This window comes from Pseudorasbora parva, chromosome 13 (assembly GCF_024679245.1).
Source record: "Pseudorasbora parva isolate DD20220531a chromosome 13, ASM2467924v1, whole genome shotgun sequence".
In the NCBI taxonomy this organism is placed as follows: domain Eukaryota; kingdom Metazoa; phylum Chordata; class Actinopteri; order Cypriniformes; family Gobionidae; genus Pseudorasbora; species Pseudorasbora parva.
The window spans coordinates 36752562-36769011 of NC_090184.1; the positions used below are offsets into that span (position 1 = coordinate 36752562).

The window sequence follows — 16450 nt, forward strand, 5'->3', positions numbered from 1 at the left end:
TCTAAATAAAATAAAATGGTTAAAGGGATAGTTCACTTTGAAATTAAATTTTGATATGTTTAAGCTTACCTCATGGGCATCCGAGATGTAGGAGTATTTGTTTCCCCAGTAGTTTTAATTTGGATCATTTTAGGTCAAACCGTTCCTGTCTGTACCTCACATAATGCAGGTCTATGGTCACCACCCCAAAGAGCATACACAGAGAAGTCCAAATTAAACAATCCCCTATCGTAAGTAGCCTACACACTGATGGCCTAAGACATGAAACGAGCGGTTTGTGTGAGAAAACGAACAGTATTTATATCGTTTTTACCTCTTGTACAGGTAAAATAGTTATAGTAACTACGCAACTACAGTAACTACGACTTGCCACTATTACTTCTGCAATTAAAATAATATTTAAAGGTCCCGTTCTTCGCGATTCCATCTTTCAATCTTTAGTTAGTGTGAAATGTTGCTGTTGGAGCATAAATAACACCTGTAAACTTATAAAGCTCAAAGTTCAATGCCAAGCGAGATATTGTAGCCAATCACGGGCATTTCTGTTGAAAATAATGACCAATCATATGTTTAATTTACCTTGAAGATAATCCCCTCAGTATCGATCAAAACAAGTTGTATACGGTTTCAAAATGCTGAATGAATTTAGTGCAAGTTTACGTCTTCTCATCTTCTCTCTCATTACCTACACATCCTCTCATAAACAAAGCAGAGACACGATTTAAATAGATTTAGCCTATTGGGAATTTTAGTCAGATGTTTTTGATTTCATTAGACTTTGTGATGTTAATTAGCCTATTTTAACACTTAGGTACAAATAAAGTAACAAAAATAGAGATAAAAATAGTGTTATATTAGTGATTTGATCATCTATAGCTAAAATTCACTCAAAAGAAAATAAATGGTAAACTGCTAGACTAACTAAAAATCGTCACTGCACTAATTGCTGCTTCCATACTCTTCATTTGTAAGTTGCTTTGGATACAATGTAATTGTATATGTATAAAATAATAACTGCAATGTTACAGTATACAAATATAAAGATAGTTGTCTTTTAATGTAGATATTTTTGCATATTCTAAATTTTATACTAAGCTTGTATTTTCGACAACGGAAGTAACTTGACATAGGCCTACACTGTAAAAAATTATTTAGCAAAAAAGTTACCTGGTTTCCTTAAAATTCTGAGTTCAATGAAATTAAAATGTTGAGTTAATACAATGAACATTTTTTGAGATTCAACAACCTTTATTAAAATATTATTAAAAGATTTTGTAACCATATTGGGTAATTGTGTGTGTGTTATTTCTGATGACACAGTGAAACATGCCAAATAGTGCTATTTTCATGATTTATCAAATTTGTTATGTGGTTCAGATACAAAAATATTTTGAGTTTCTTTTTATTAAACAAATTTCCTTCATTGTATCAACTCAAATTTTTAATTTCAATAAACTCACAATTTTAAGGCAGCCAGGTTACTTACTTTTTTAAGTTAAACCAACAAAAACCAACATTTTTTTTTACAGTGTATGTGTTATGTACAATGACTAATAATGTAAATGTGCAGTTTCTGTACTATATTTTGTAAATTTAACAGAAATTGGCTGTAAAGGTTGCTATTTATGTACAAGTAGGCCTACTTAATTTAGAGGTTGAAGTTGTGAGTGGTTCTTTTAAAATAAAGATTAATACAGTACATATGCAAACATGTTTTTGAATTGACGTGCTTACTGCATTTTTATAAATAATATCTTAGTTATTGTAGTACATGGAAAACCTTTATTTTAAAAGTAAATTACTGTAGATGGACAGAGCAGGTTTGTAAAATAAATTTGATTGAAAATTTGTTGTTTTATGTGTAATTTGACATATTGATCCGTTTTTCCACAGTTTAATAAATTATAATTAACGTCAATATCCTGTAATTAAATTTTTTACAGTGTAATTGAACATATAGGTGCATATATACACACATATAAGTGCATATATATATATAGGTATATGTATATGTAGCCTACATATATGTGCGTACATATATGTGCATATAGGAAAACGGCCAGTTTTATATATGTCACATATATTAAAAACCTATATCAAATCCTATATTGAAACATATATGTTTATATAGGTTCTTTCCATGTGGGGTGGTAATTTATTTTACCAATTTAATGTAATAACCAATGTTATTTTATGATTCTTGAAGCATGTTAAGTAAAATCAACTGTAATCAAAACGACATCGATGCTTGTTTATGATTTCATACAGCTATATATCTATAACGAAGTCTATCATATCCGGGAGCAGTCAGTAAATTCAAGTAAAATCACAGGCTTGCTTATCCCGTGCGAATGCGCCACGCAAAACTCAGATGTGGGGGAGTCATTTCTAAATCACAGAGTTCCCTATAATACTAATCCCGTGTGAATAGTGCTGTAGATAGCCGAACCACTTCCAGGCCACTAAAGAAAGTTAGTCTTTCTTCTCTTATCAACTATTTCTTTCTCCTTACTTGTGGAAGCTCGTCCAGTCACATTTGTATTAGTCAGGGAACTCTTTTTGTAGCTAAAACTTGCCCCGTTGGATCTATCAGCCTACTACTGCTGAGCACTGGCTGCGTGTCCGTGGTGTACGTCATCGCGCAAGTAGCCAATCGTGTTCTGCTCTTTCTGACGGCTGCGCGCCCTGAACGTCAGTCAGTGAGGAATGCTGTAATGTATATATCGAAATATCGGAAATGGGTTTAAAAATCATATCACCGTTATTGAAAAAATATATATCGCGATATATATTGATATTGAATTATTGTCCAGCCCTACGCTGGCCCAATTAGAACTTGTTACGTATTTCTGAAGGAGGGACTTCATAGAACAAGGAAATCGTCAGGCCGTTTTTAGGACAGAGGAAACAGCGCTGTACTGATAAGGAAATTGCGAAACACACGAAACACGAACTCATGTTATATTGCACACTGTAAACATAATCAAAGCTTCGAAAACACGCGAAGAACGGGACCTTTAAGGCACCACTTAATAGTTTTTTTTAAATCTAGACCACATAGCAGTAGAAATAAATTTAAATGGCCATGTTTAACATGCTAATTAATTAAACAGAGAATGTATTTGTCTTTCTCCGCCAGATTGCTTGCTTGGAGCCCTCTCATGCATTTTGAACACTGACTGCTGTTTTGCATTCAAACAATCCCTGTTACTAACTAGATGTAGCAATCCATCTATTAAATTACATGTATGGTACTGATTTTGGACATGCCTCAAGCTCCAAAAAGCACCTTAAAAGTGGTCAATGTCACTTTTTGAAATTTTCAGAGATCAACAACTATTTCAAGCAATTAATCAGGATTATTTTCTCAAAAGATGTTTGATCATGTGTTAGTGGTTTGATTTCTGTTGTGAATCTGTGGAGGGAAACTTTATCCCTGCTGAGGGTCTCAATCAAGAGGACCCAGTGAAACAGAAAGCAAGATATATCCCTTATATATTTCTCTGTATGTGTGCTGAAGGTTCCTCCTTCAGAGATCCAGGAATTACGAGCTGTCAGTCAACACTAGCTCTGGACTGGTCTTTTGGAAGACAAGCAGCACAAGGTGTCTGAGTAGCTAGAGGTAATGTATCGATCTAAGCTTTCATTCGCTCATTAAAGGAGCAGAACAGATAATCACAGCTCCCAAATCCCAGTGACGAATAAACAGCATGTAGTTTCTTCTGGATAGGGAAAATATGTGCTGAAACTGTGAAATCTAGCACTGCTACGGTCTTGATAAATCAACAATATTTTATGCTTACAAAGCTCTTTTATGTTTAAAAAGCTGTCTAACTATCAACTAACTTCTTCTTCACACACCTGTCAATGGCCAGTGACTGAAGATCATTTACAGAATATACCATAAAATATTTTTTTACTGGCCAAGAAACCAAAATACTAAATTAGATACTATTAAAAATGTATTATGGTTCCCATACTAAAGTAATAGATAGTAAAATAGTTATTCAGTCAATTTATTTTACATTAAAAATGCAGACAGCAGCAGGTATAGAATGCCGTTACTTTAAGACTTTCTTCCTCAGCTGTTGACGTTCATTTTTTTAAAGACATAACCAACAATATTTACTAGGACATTCACTGAGACGGACATTTTTTGACATATTTTTTTATGAATTTGTCTATTCAAGTGCAAGATGACATGAAAGGGAGTTCAATGTAGTATTTGTGCGGCTTTCTTCGGATGTTTAAACAGCGCGCAAGTAACGAATTGAGTTCCCATTTGCTTTCAATTTAATATTTAAATTGGTTATATTAAATATTTAATATTTAGATTAAACGTTTTGTGGCGATGCAGCGTTATCCCATCAACTGTCCCGAGCGGTGTTCATGTTTGTTCACATTCATGTTCCTTCATGTTCATAATCTCACAACATTGTATTGTTAGAATTCATCCCTATATATATATATATTCAGCAAGTAAACTTTGTTTATTTATGTTGAATTATATGTGCTTATTACTTGTAGATAGGACTTCTGATTGAATTCTGCACTTATTTTCACAGCCTTGATGACACGGCTGTGCAATCATTTTAGTTTTTTTGTTGTTACTGTTGAGGTTTTTCTTTTACATTTTAGATAAACCTTGACCCAAATGGAACATAAATCAAAGCCACGTGATGTCTCAGCCGGACTTACCCTTCGGGTGTAAGTGGGGCGATTTTGTCTAGAAGAAGTTAAAAAGTCTGGCTACACACTAGCATGGCTTCAACAAACCTCAAAATGAGTCTATGTTTGACTTAAACAGTCAAAAGCTCTTTCTGATGCTTACTTTTTATTTTTTTAGATCCCTGTCTGAATCAACACACACTGTACCTTGTCACTTTGGCGTATATATTCACATTCCCCAAACACAAGTTGAATCTGTGTATCATTTCATGTATTGTTCATCTGACAGCTGCTTCTTGTTGTCCCCCCCTCTCTTTCCTCACTGCCAGTGTTTACATTTCCTGACTCAGAGGATCAGCAGGAAGGAAGAACACAGACTAAAGAATATTAGGTACAAAGCTGTGTAATGTTGCTTGATAGCATGAAATCTATTATACCCTTGCTATGAGAGTGAATGAATTTTGGGTTCAGTTTTTATTTCATTTCAGAAATGTTTGAATGGAAATGTCTGCCTCAGGAAATAAATGTTGCATTCCTGCTTAGTTATGTTAAGGATAATGTTTTTTTTATATTTTATTTTTGGTTATTTTTTAAACTAGAACGGTTCTAGTAGTTAGTAGTTTGCTCAATGAGTTTGTTGAGCACAGTACAGCAATTCTGCAAATTTTTGATGAGAATTGATTAAACGTGTAATTTAATTTTTTTTTAGATTATATAACTTAAAGGGTTCACCTAAAAATGAAAATTCTGTCATTAATTACTCACCCTCATGTCGTTTGACACCCGTAAGACGTTCATCTTCAGAACAAATGAAGATATTTTTGTTGAAATCCGATGGCTCAGACCGACCTTCATTGACACCAATGTCATTTCCTCTCTCAAGACCCATAAAGGCACTAAAGACGTTGTTACAAAGCCCATCTCACTACAGTGGCTCTACAATAATTGTATGAAGCGATAAGAATAGTTTTTATGCGAAAAACAAAACAAAACTAAATAACGACTTGTATAGTGATGGGCCGATTTCAAAACAAAGCGCCGAACTGTTATGAATCAGTGTATCGATTCATGTTTTGGATTGCATGTCAAACTGTCAAACTGCTGAAATCACGTGACTTTGGCGATCCAAATCATGAATCGATACACTGATTCATAACAGTTCGAATCTTTGTTTTGAAATCGGCCCATCACTATTCTTGTCGCTAACCCTTTAAGTTCAATACTGAAGGAAGATTAGACTATTGGGCTCTTTTGACCTGGGCCAGTAAGCAGCTACCTAGATTACCCTAGCAACGGCATGCCAACAGGCAAAAAATTACTCTGATCATTTTAGTTATCACATAGTAACACCCTAGCAACATGTTAAACTCTTTATTATCCGCATAGCAACAATCTGACAACTACACCATAGAAACTGTATAGCAATGTGCTAAACACTTTAGCATCCGCATAGCAACACCCTGGCAACTGCATAGCAATGGGCTATAATCACTCCGAACAGCTTAGTAATGGAATAACAATACCTTGGCAACTGAATTGCAACATAACAAACACTTGGGCAACTTTATTACCCACATAGCAACACCCTGGCAATCACTTATAACACCCTAGCAACTGCAAAGCAATGTGCTAAGCATTTTTTTATTCAATTTAGTATTCATATAATATTTAGTACACTAAAAAACGGACACTGAAACACTGAAAACACTTTAGTAAATGCATAACAACGCCCTGACAACCATCCAAAGCACCTAACAATTGTAACAGCTACATTTGCAAAAGTTGTAAGCATCATTCGCTTCCTCTGGCCATGTGTCTGATATGTAGGTATTGATGTTTCAACTACTAAATCTCCTGCTTTGAAGCTTTATCCTATATGTTTCTCTCCTGTTGGCCTTAAGGGGACACGGTGTGTGAACATGCGCAAGTCTGCATTCAGGGGACACTTCTCACATTGATAAAGGTAAACAAGCTCTGATGCTAACAAGTCTTTCACTGGGTCTTCACAAACTGCCCCGAGCCACATACTACACTCCTTTGATATCGCTGACCTCTTAATTTTACTGACTAGGCATTTGGGCCGTTTCATCTCCACAAGACTCTGAGTTCTACATGACATCCGCTTGCTTCCCTTTGGGAATTTTTGAGAGGGGTTCTCCCAGCGCGTAATTGTGGCCTCTGGCTTTCGAGGATGAACTTGCTTTTTATTCCACGCTAGTTCTCACTGACAGTTGAGGCAGTGTATCCGGTCAGCTCTGACAGGCGTTTTTGAGTTGACTCAGAATGGCTTTCTCCTGAGTTGATTCCAACTTGTACTAGTACTATCAGAGGGTCATAGAATGTTTTTGAGAAGAGAAAAATAAAATCACAATGACACTTTTCATCTATATCAAAGTCACAGCTGACATTATTATTTGCTGAGGAGTGCAGCACTTTCAGTATGGTTATAAAATCAGACTAAAATTGCTTTTTAAAAGCTGCTGTTAATGCAGCATTTAAATGAAACGAAGGTCACTCCTAAAAAGTGTCTGTTAATGTAATCGTATAATTTTTTTTGGTTCTAACATTTTAATTAATGATATGATTCAATTCACTTATTGTTTCATGTTTTTACATTGTACTTGCATTAAAAAATACCTCTGTAATTACATATGTATTTCATTTCTGTAGTTACATTTATAATTACACTGTTGACACTTCCCTTACACCTAACCTTAACCTTAAACTGACCCATATCACCACACCTGTCACTAACATTACCCATATCACACCTCAATATCAGCAAAAGTGTTTTTCAATACAATATGAGCCCAATGAGTACATTCTTCTTATTTTCTGATGCAAGTAGTTACATAGTTATACCTAATATAAAGTGGGACCACCTGTCACCATTCTGTTTAGTTTTGCTCATAGTTTTTTAGTTTGTTTTCATATGTCACGTTTCTTTGTTCAGTTTCTCGCCACTCGTCTGTCTCCCTGGTTACTGTCATTGAGTTAATTTATTCCAGCTGTCTGTTTAATCATTTTGTTTGTTGTTCTCCATTTAAGTTGTTCCTTCTCCTGCATTCTTTGTCCGGTCACGTTGTGTTCATTTGTGTTTCGCTGTTGCCTGTCTTCCTGCCTTCCTTGAGATTATTTGTAACTACATTTTGAACTTGATTCATCAGTATTCGCTTTCCTGCCTGCACATACCCGTGCACCATTATTTCTAATTATATACATTTTATACTTTTTCGAAGTTTGTTGTTGTGAGAACGAAAATACTGATTTCGTAATGTAGTAAATGTATAATATATATAAAAAAAATTCCCTCATTAAATCCCATTAATTTGCACTGCAATAAAGAGTGTACAGCCAATGTACAAACATCAGCTGTCCAAATTAACTCTCGTTTTCATTCACTCCTTCAAGCGAACTGTATTAGTGGACTAACGTAGGGAATAGTGAATGAGCGTTTAGGGGGGCGATTTCGGATTCAGCCTATATTTAGTTCCTTTCTCTGTGAAGCCCCTCCTTCCGAAAAGTACATTGCACTCTGATTGGTCAGCTGGACCAGTGTGTTGTGATTGGCCAACCGCTTTCAGCATGGGTCAGAAATGTCACGTCTCTTACCATAACCGTGAGATTTAAAACACTAATAATGCAACAAAATCATGTCCCATTTTTATGATTATTTCTTTTGTGCATATGCCTTAGAATTAGAATTATTTGACATGTTCATTCCCAGAAGAAAACTCAAGACTACAATTGAGTTCAGGTGTGCGCTGTCAAGAGAGAGACTCTCTTTGAAATGACTTTGTGCTTTGTAACTTTGCAGATATTTTTCATACTCAAACAGCAACATTACACACCAAAGAAAAAAAGAAAAGAAAAAAAACCATCCTCTTTATGTGCTTCACAGCTGAGGTCACAATTTATTTTTATTGTATTAAAAAGAGCTGCTTGGATATTTTATTATAAATAACTTCTTAATAACAGAAAAGTAACCGGTTTTGAATGATATGAGAGCTAGTAACACAAGTAAAAAATAAATATACCAAAATATATTTGAAATGAATTAATTTTTTACTAAATATACTAGAAATACATTTACATATAATAATAATAATAATAATAATAATAATAATAAATGTATGTATGTACTTAATATAAATTGTACTTTTGGTATACAAAATTTTGTTGGTTTAACTTTAAAACGTAAATAACCTGGTTGCCTTAATTTTTTAGTTTATTGAAATAAAAAAAATTGAGTTGATATAATGAAGGAAATTGGTTTAATAAATAAAAATAGGATAGAACTCAAAATATTGTATTTGAACCACAAAAATAATAATAATAATCACAAAGCACACACCATTACCCAATATGCTTACACAATCTTTTAATAATATTTGAATAAAGTTGGTCGATTCTCAAAAATGTTCATTGTATTAACTCAAATTTTTAATTTCAATGAACTCTCAATTTTAAGGGCAACCAGGAAACTTATTTAAAAAAAAACAAAAAAAACATTTATAGTGTAATTTTGTACTCAAAGGGTTAGTTCACCCAAAAATGAAATTGATGTCATTAATGACTCACCCTAATGTCGTTCCACATCCGTAAGACACAGTTTGAGATATTTTATATTTAGTCCAAGAGTGTATGCAAGTGTATGCACACTATACTGTCCATGTCCAGAAAGGGAATAAAAACATCATAAAATATAAAATATCTTAAACTGTGTTCTGAAGATGAACGGAGGTCTTACAGGTGTGGAACGACATTAGGGTGACATCAATTTCATTTTTGAGTGAACTAACCCTTTAATTGAGCTTTAGTTATCCAGAAGTAGTGTTCCAACTAAAGATACTTATGCTAAAATGGTACTATTGCAAGTATACTTTAGGTACACTTTAAATATCTTGCATTTTAATTTTATTCAGTGATCATATACTCATCCTTATACTAATAGAGATATTAAAACACATTTTAGACTTAATATTAAGAAATGTGCATTGTGCAATAAAGTACTCCAAATAAAATTTTAATTTCATAATATTTATACCAGTAAGCACGATGATTCTTGTATACTATAATGTATTTTAAATACATTTTGGTATAGGTGCATTACACTAGGTAAATGATGACAGAAGTTTTTGGGTGAACTATCCCTTTAACAGTTCAACAAATGATCCGCCTCTTCATTTAAATTCAGTCACTTCAATACAAACTGATGCCTGATTGCACAGCAAATCTGATGGCTGTTTAATAAATGCATGGACCTCTCAGAGACACACAGAGAGAAAGACACTGAATGATGTTTGATGTCCTTAGCAAGCACAGCCCATCCTTGCCCCTGTGACCTCGCTACATTATAAATGCACTGAATTCATAAGCAGAGAACATAAACTGGCCAAGGCTACAAGAGTCTTTTGGTACCGACACAGAACTGCCAGATGAGGGACTGCTGAGTGCTCATTGGTATTTTCAATGGAGTCAACCTTTGACCTGCGGGATGTAAATGCTATGCTGAGTGCCATGATAAGACGCTTGTATTCTCTTATTTATTTATTTATTTATTAAAAGCTGGAATTTCTGCCTTCACACAAGCAATTTTTATAAATGCAGTGTGATATTTAAATATTTTTGAGTTGTTAATTGGAATATTTCTGGACAGTCCTGCTGAAGTAATCACTAGTAGCATCTGTTAATATCATGTGTTTTTCTCTCACCTCCACTGGTGTCACTTCAATGTAAATAGATCATTATTATATACAATTTCAGTCTAAACCAGTGTATAAAGCATGATGCTGTATTTATGGGATGCCATATTTAATAGTGTGAAAAACCACAACTAGAAGGATAGAAAATTACATCCAAATGGTAATATCATGGATATTACTAGGATTGTATCTGTTTATTAACTTATAAAGCACATATTAAGGCCTTATTCTTGATGACCATATTCTACATCCCTTAATCTTACCCAATATCTTAATTCAATAACTTAACAACATTACTAACTAATAATAAGCATTAGGAGTTATTGAGGCAAAAGTCATAGTTAATAGTTATTTAATAGTGAGAATTGGACTCTAATCTAAAGTGTGACCAAATTCTGTCAGCAGTAACTAATCCTTGTTATTGCGAACCCATATTATTAGCACAAAAGTCGTTTTTACTTGCACTATTGCAACATAATTGCAACATATTCTATGTTATAAATGAATAATGTGATGTTTGTTAAACAGACTGAAATTTATTTCACCCAAAATCTTTTGTTCATCTTCGGAGCACAAATGAAGATCTTTTTGATGAAATCTAAGAGCATTCAGTCCCTCTATAGAGAGCCACACAACTGACACATTGACGCTTCAAAAAGTTCATAAAGAGATTGTAAAACTAATCCATATGATTTGAACAAAATTTTCAGAAGAAACTTGCATTTAGGCTATAATTTACATATAAACATTGATCAGCGTTGAGTACTGCACTCAGCGAAACTTAACTGAACTTGCTTGATGTGCGAGAGCAAACCTCTTGCAACTCATTGGTAGTTGCAGAAGCTCAAATGTGCTGCGTAACACATGAAAATGAATCTCATTGGTTCTTGAGGAAGCTGAAAAGTACTGTGTAACACATGAAAATGAATCTCATTGGTTCTTGCGGAAGCTCAAACGTGCTGTGTGTGTAACATGAGACTTAACCTCATGGGCTATTGACAAAGCTGAAAGGTTTTTTTCCCTCACCGAAGCATTCAGTCACTTTGGAGCAAAAAGTGTTCTGACAATTTATTTTTCACTTGAACCCCTATCCAATTTCTATGTTGTTTTGAATGTTTTTTTTTTTCCACAGATTGTTTTTCTGCCATGCTCTGCAACCTTATGAAAAACAGCGCAGTCTTATTTTACTTGACTACGATATGAAATACATTTGAAAGTTCATTATGCTGTTGAGTTATGAGAGGATGCTTTCCCACTGAGCCAGATGTTGATGGCAGATGGAATCCTCCTACTAAATAGTTTGAATGACCAGAGTGGAAGCTGCCTCTTTACCCTGAACATGCAATCAATAGACTTATGATTAACAACCATCCAATTTAGACATGAAGGGGCTGTGTAACAGGCAATTATTTTTTATCATTTAGGGGAGGGTAAATCTAAAATATCTATGTTAAAAGGGTCTTAAACTGTATTGTTTTAGACTGTTTCCCTTATTTTTTACATTAAAATGGTCAATTTTAGCCCTCTGATTTTGATGTGTCTGCTGAAAGACTTCATTTAAATGGCCACTGCTGTGATTGGCTAACATAGATGCATATGAAATAGTTAAGCGTTATAAATATAACTCTCTTGAAAACTTTTAACACATTTTTACCATTACAGCTCACCAGCCACTGTGGCTAGTGGTTTTCCAAAGTTACAAGCCACTCAACATTTTCATTGGCCATAATTTTGAAATAGAAACCATGGGGAAAAACTGCCATATAAATATGTTAAATGTGCGTTGTGTAATATTTAGGAGGATCTATTGGCGGAAATGCAATATAATATACGTAACCATATTTTCAGTGGTGTATGAATACCTTACATAATGATCCGTTATGTTTTTATTACCTTAGAATGAGTCATTTCTATCTACATTCACCACCAGTCCCCCTACAGTCAAGTCACCATTTTGTGCCGCCATGTTTCTACGGTAGCCCTAAACGGACCAACTGCTCTACAGAGTGTAGCTACTCTCTGCTGTCTCAGACGACAACATCTTTGTCCTGTGTCGGCCACCGTAGCTTCTCTATGTGCTTTAAAAGGGAGGGATGTGCAGTGGGCGGTTGCAATTCGCAACCTCACTGTTAGATGCAGCTAAAATTTACACACTGCACCTTTAAAGTTTCTCATAATTTGGCAGCCGGTATATTAGGCTGCTGTCACTTTAAGACCTCATGCAACAATATTTATCCAAGCAAATTAAATGAGCGAGTAAGGGGAGGCGGATTTACGTGTCATCTCGCTGTCGGAGAGATGAGAGCGGTAGAATGTGCAGCTGGTATCGTGTTTCTGTTACATATTCTGTGGAAATGTAAGGGTTTCAGATATTTTCAGTATCGATATTGAAAAATCTATATTTTTGACAACATTACATTATACATAATTTATTTCAGATACCCTTTTAAAAGTCTAAAATTGAATGTATATTATATAAAATTCAGCCTGCCAAGGCTAGTAGGAGTGACTGTCTTACACTCCACTGCTGAAGTCATCATCTCAATAACACGCCACTTTGTACCAGGCTGTAAACATGTTTTTTTCTGCTGTAAAGTTGAGAATTTTAACATGGGGCTCAATGAGATTCTGCTCCCTTCTGGAGCCTGTCTCTATTGGCCAGTTTAAGAACTGCAGTTTACATTACTTCCTGTATTGGCTTCAAGAGAGATTGCGGGAGGTTTGCTGCTTGGTTCTGAAATAAGAAATATCATATCAATATTCTAACAGACTGGCATGCAACACGGTGGCAGCTCATTTAGTACACAGTTACTTATCTGCTAGAAAACAGCTATATAACCACAAATGGCGATAAAAGGAGAAAATGGCCAATATTTGAAAGACTATATCATGTGGCTGTAACATTAATAAATGTTTTTACTGCAGCCTTTGGAGTTTAATGTATCATTGCGGAACAAAAGCATTGATTTCTTGCAAAAAAACACACACACAAAAAAAATTCACATTGTTCAGATGAGAGAAATGTGTGAGACAGCTGTGCGCAGGGTCAGCGCTCTGTGCCGAACATTGCTGCCATGTGTCGCCTGTGATCACATCTAGGACTGACTAGAGCGGAGGATAAATTAATGTAAGCTTTTTCACAACTGGTAGAAAAAGGATTCAGAGGGAAATAACCTTAGAGATCGTGCAGTTACAGAAAAGAGAGTGAATAATAAGTGATTGTTGGGGGGGTCTACAACACCAATTAACAAACATGTCTCAGGTGAACAAGCTCCCACGATCAGTTGCTCCAAGGTCATGATTCAAGCAAACACTGTGACTGTGGCTGGTGCTTCTAACACATTCACGCCTGTCTTTGTTGGTGAATCCGAGTCAGCCGTGAATCAAAGACATCACAGCATGGCCCTTTTTCCATCTATCAGATTTGCATTGACAATGCAGCTGTTTCATGGTACAGAAAGACTGAATAAAGATTTGCCTTTTGAACCATTGCACAGCAAAGGGAGGAATGATAAGCTTTAGGACCGTGCCTTTGAATCTTTAGGACTTAATAACTCGCTGTTATTATCTTAGTAATTTGAATGCACAGCCACAGGAACTGAAATGACTAGCTACTACTAGTGTTTGTAAATCTGTAAGTGTCATTTCAGCATATAATGGAACAATTAAATACTCAATTTAAGTAAATTCTGTTAATTTATTGTATTTAGTGTAATATTTACCTGTTTTATCCAGAAAAAAAATCATGAATTGCAGGTCATCTGTAACTATTTACTTAAAGCTGCAGTCCGTAACTTATGGCGCTCTAGCCGTTAATAAAAACAACTGAATGCATCGTGCGGAAAAACACTACTGCCGGAGCTACTTCTCTCAGTTTATGTCTATGGCGAGTCATGCAGGGACTGTGCTCATCCGCAGCGGTTCCTAACAGTTTGGTCTAAAATAGTCCCAAAATAAACACTTAACTTTCATAGAAATAAATTTGAGAAGTTAAAAGACTTGCATTGCTCATCAGTTTAAATGAGTGCCTGTAGCTGCGAGCTGAGCTCTGAGTGTGATCTCCATCCCCCATGCGCGTGTTCAACACATGCGGAAATGGCTCCCTCTGCTGGCTGTAGTCTTTAGCCTTTGGCCAAACATTCCTGCTATGATGCAAATATTGTCAATTTGCATCATAGGGGGAATTTTTCCAGAAAGAAAAAAGCATAAATCTCTTGTCTCAGGAGGATATGAGGGGGGAAAGCACAATCATTTGAATCTACTCCAGGGTTTCTACACAGCAAATTACTGAGGGATAAAAACCTGGTGTTGGGCATCTAGTGATAAAATCCGGTGTTAATTTACAAATATTATATGCTTTATCACTTGTTTAGTGATAAAGCACAGTGTTTCCTTTGGGTGATAAAGCACAGTGTTTCCTTTGGGTGTTAACAATCAACATCTGCGCATGTGCAGAGCATTTTAAATTTCCCAGCTCATCCTTCGGTCTCTCCATCTTTATGGATTTCCCTGCACACACAACTGTTACAAGGACAAGGTATAGTATAGTATTTTTATCTTATCAACTTGTGATTTATTAATGAGCTTGTATAATGAGTAACGTAGCCGATGTGGTTGACTTAACTCTGTTAGCGTTTTTTTTTTTTTTTTTTTTTTACCTCAGTTTAAATTTAGCGCGCTTTTGATCCGCCATTCAGTTTAACATAACTGAATAACCCCCACTAACACACTAAATTCGTTAATGGAGGACGAGATTTACGTAAGTGACTTAATTTCGTTGTAATAATTTTGTAATAATGTAGCAACATTAACATTATGTGTAATTTTTTAACTCACTGGACTTGGATAGTTATTTCTTCTCATTTGGCATAACGTTAAGTATCTTTAGGGCTCCAACCTTTATAAGACCGTTTATATCTTTCACCCCGTAACTACGAGTTAATTCTGGTGTTGAAATGTCATTCAAATGAGAAAGCAGACGTTAATCGAATTAATTGCTCTTAATTTTTTTTTCTTGTGTGACGCCGGGGCTCGATCCCTGGCCGAGCACCCACGGATAGCACGGTCCATCATTGTCGGCGCTGCGCATACTGATCGGCCTGCAACATTTTGCGAGTGAAATGCTCTGTTCTAGCAATCTTCTAGTGGTACTTTGATAACATACGCCGACCATTCTGTACAGCTCTCCAAAATGTCGAAAACATCTTAGGACACGCTTTTCTTCATGAACTGCTTCAGTCAAACTCATTTTGGCGTGCATATGATACGCTGTTTTTAGCGTACATATGATACGCAATTTATGGCGTATTATACATACGAACGTTTTAGTCTTATTTTGTATTAGTTGAGCAGACGTGCATTAGTGCCCTTCCATGCGCGATTTTTTCTGTACAACTTAGTTCTAGCCTTTTCTAGTTGTAGCATTGTCTGTAACAGTAGTGCTTATGTTTTAAATATAACGTTTTCTTGCTATGTGTTGGTATTAAAATAACCTGAAGTAAAACACAAAGTGACCTGATTATTTTGAGTCTTTTAGTTTGCTTTCTGCTTTGGAGGATTTTTGTTTCATGGAATATTGTTTATTATTGCAGAAGGAAACCACTTAAGGCCACAATCTATGTATGCCCTTGGCATTTTTACTCTACAAACCTAAACGATCCTGAAAGGAAGACAGGCTATGTAAGTATCTCTGCTTGTTGATTGAAGATGTTTGAAACTTTATATCTTAGATTTTTTTAAAGTGTTTGTTTTAACCAAATTTGTCTCTTTAAAAGGAACGATACTATGTGTTTCGATCATTTTGAGGAGTGCTATCAACGCCAAGATCGTGGGATTGATGAATTGGGAAAGCAAGAACTGACAAAATGTAAAAATGCGTACATTGAATGCAATGTAAGTCGCTTTGGATAAAATCATCTGCCAAATGTAAATGTATTAATTTATAAAGGAATAGTATTTTTTATCAGAATGAATTACAAACCAGACAGTTTTTTAACATTAAGGTTGATTTAATATATACAATGTTGAATTTTTGTATTTTCAATTAAAACATTACTTGAGGAATGTTTCTTTGTTTA

The 16450-nt window shown here is 35.1% G+C and overlaps 1 long non-coding RNA gene across 1 annotated transcript in view; it reads left to right on the forward strand.

Moving 5' to 3' along the window:
• The window catches only part of LOC137039083 (uncharacterized), a 33225-nt gene extending 28155 nt beyond the window's left edge, over positions 1-5070 (forward strand). Inside the window, exons 2-3 of the long non-coding RNA XR_010897586.1 lie at positions 3521-3622; positions 4998-5070. This is a non-coding gene — a long non-coding RNA (uncharacterized lncRNA). The remainder of the gene's footprint in view (positions 1-3520; positions 3623-4997) is intronic.
• Positions 5071-16450: the final 11380 nt, after the last annotated feature.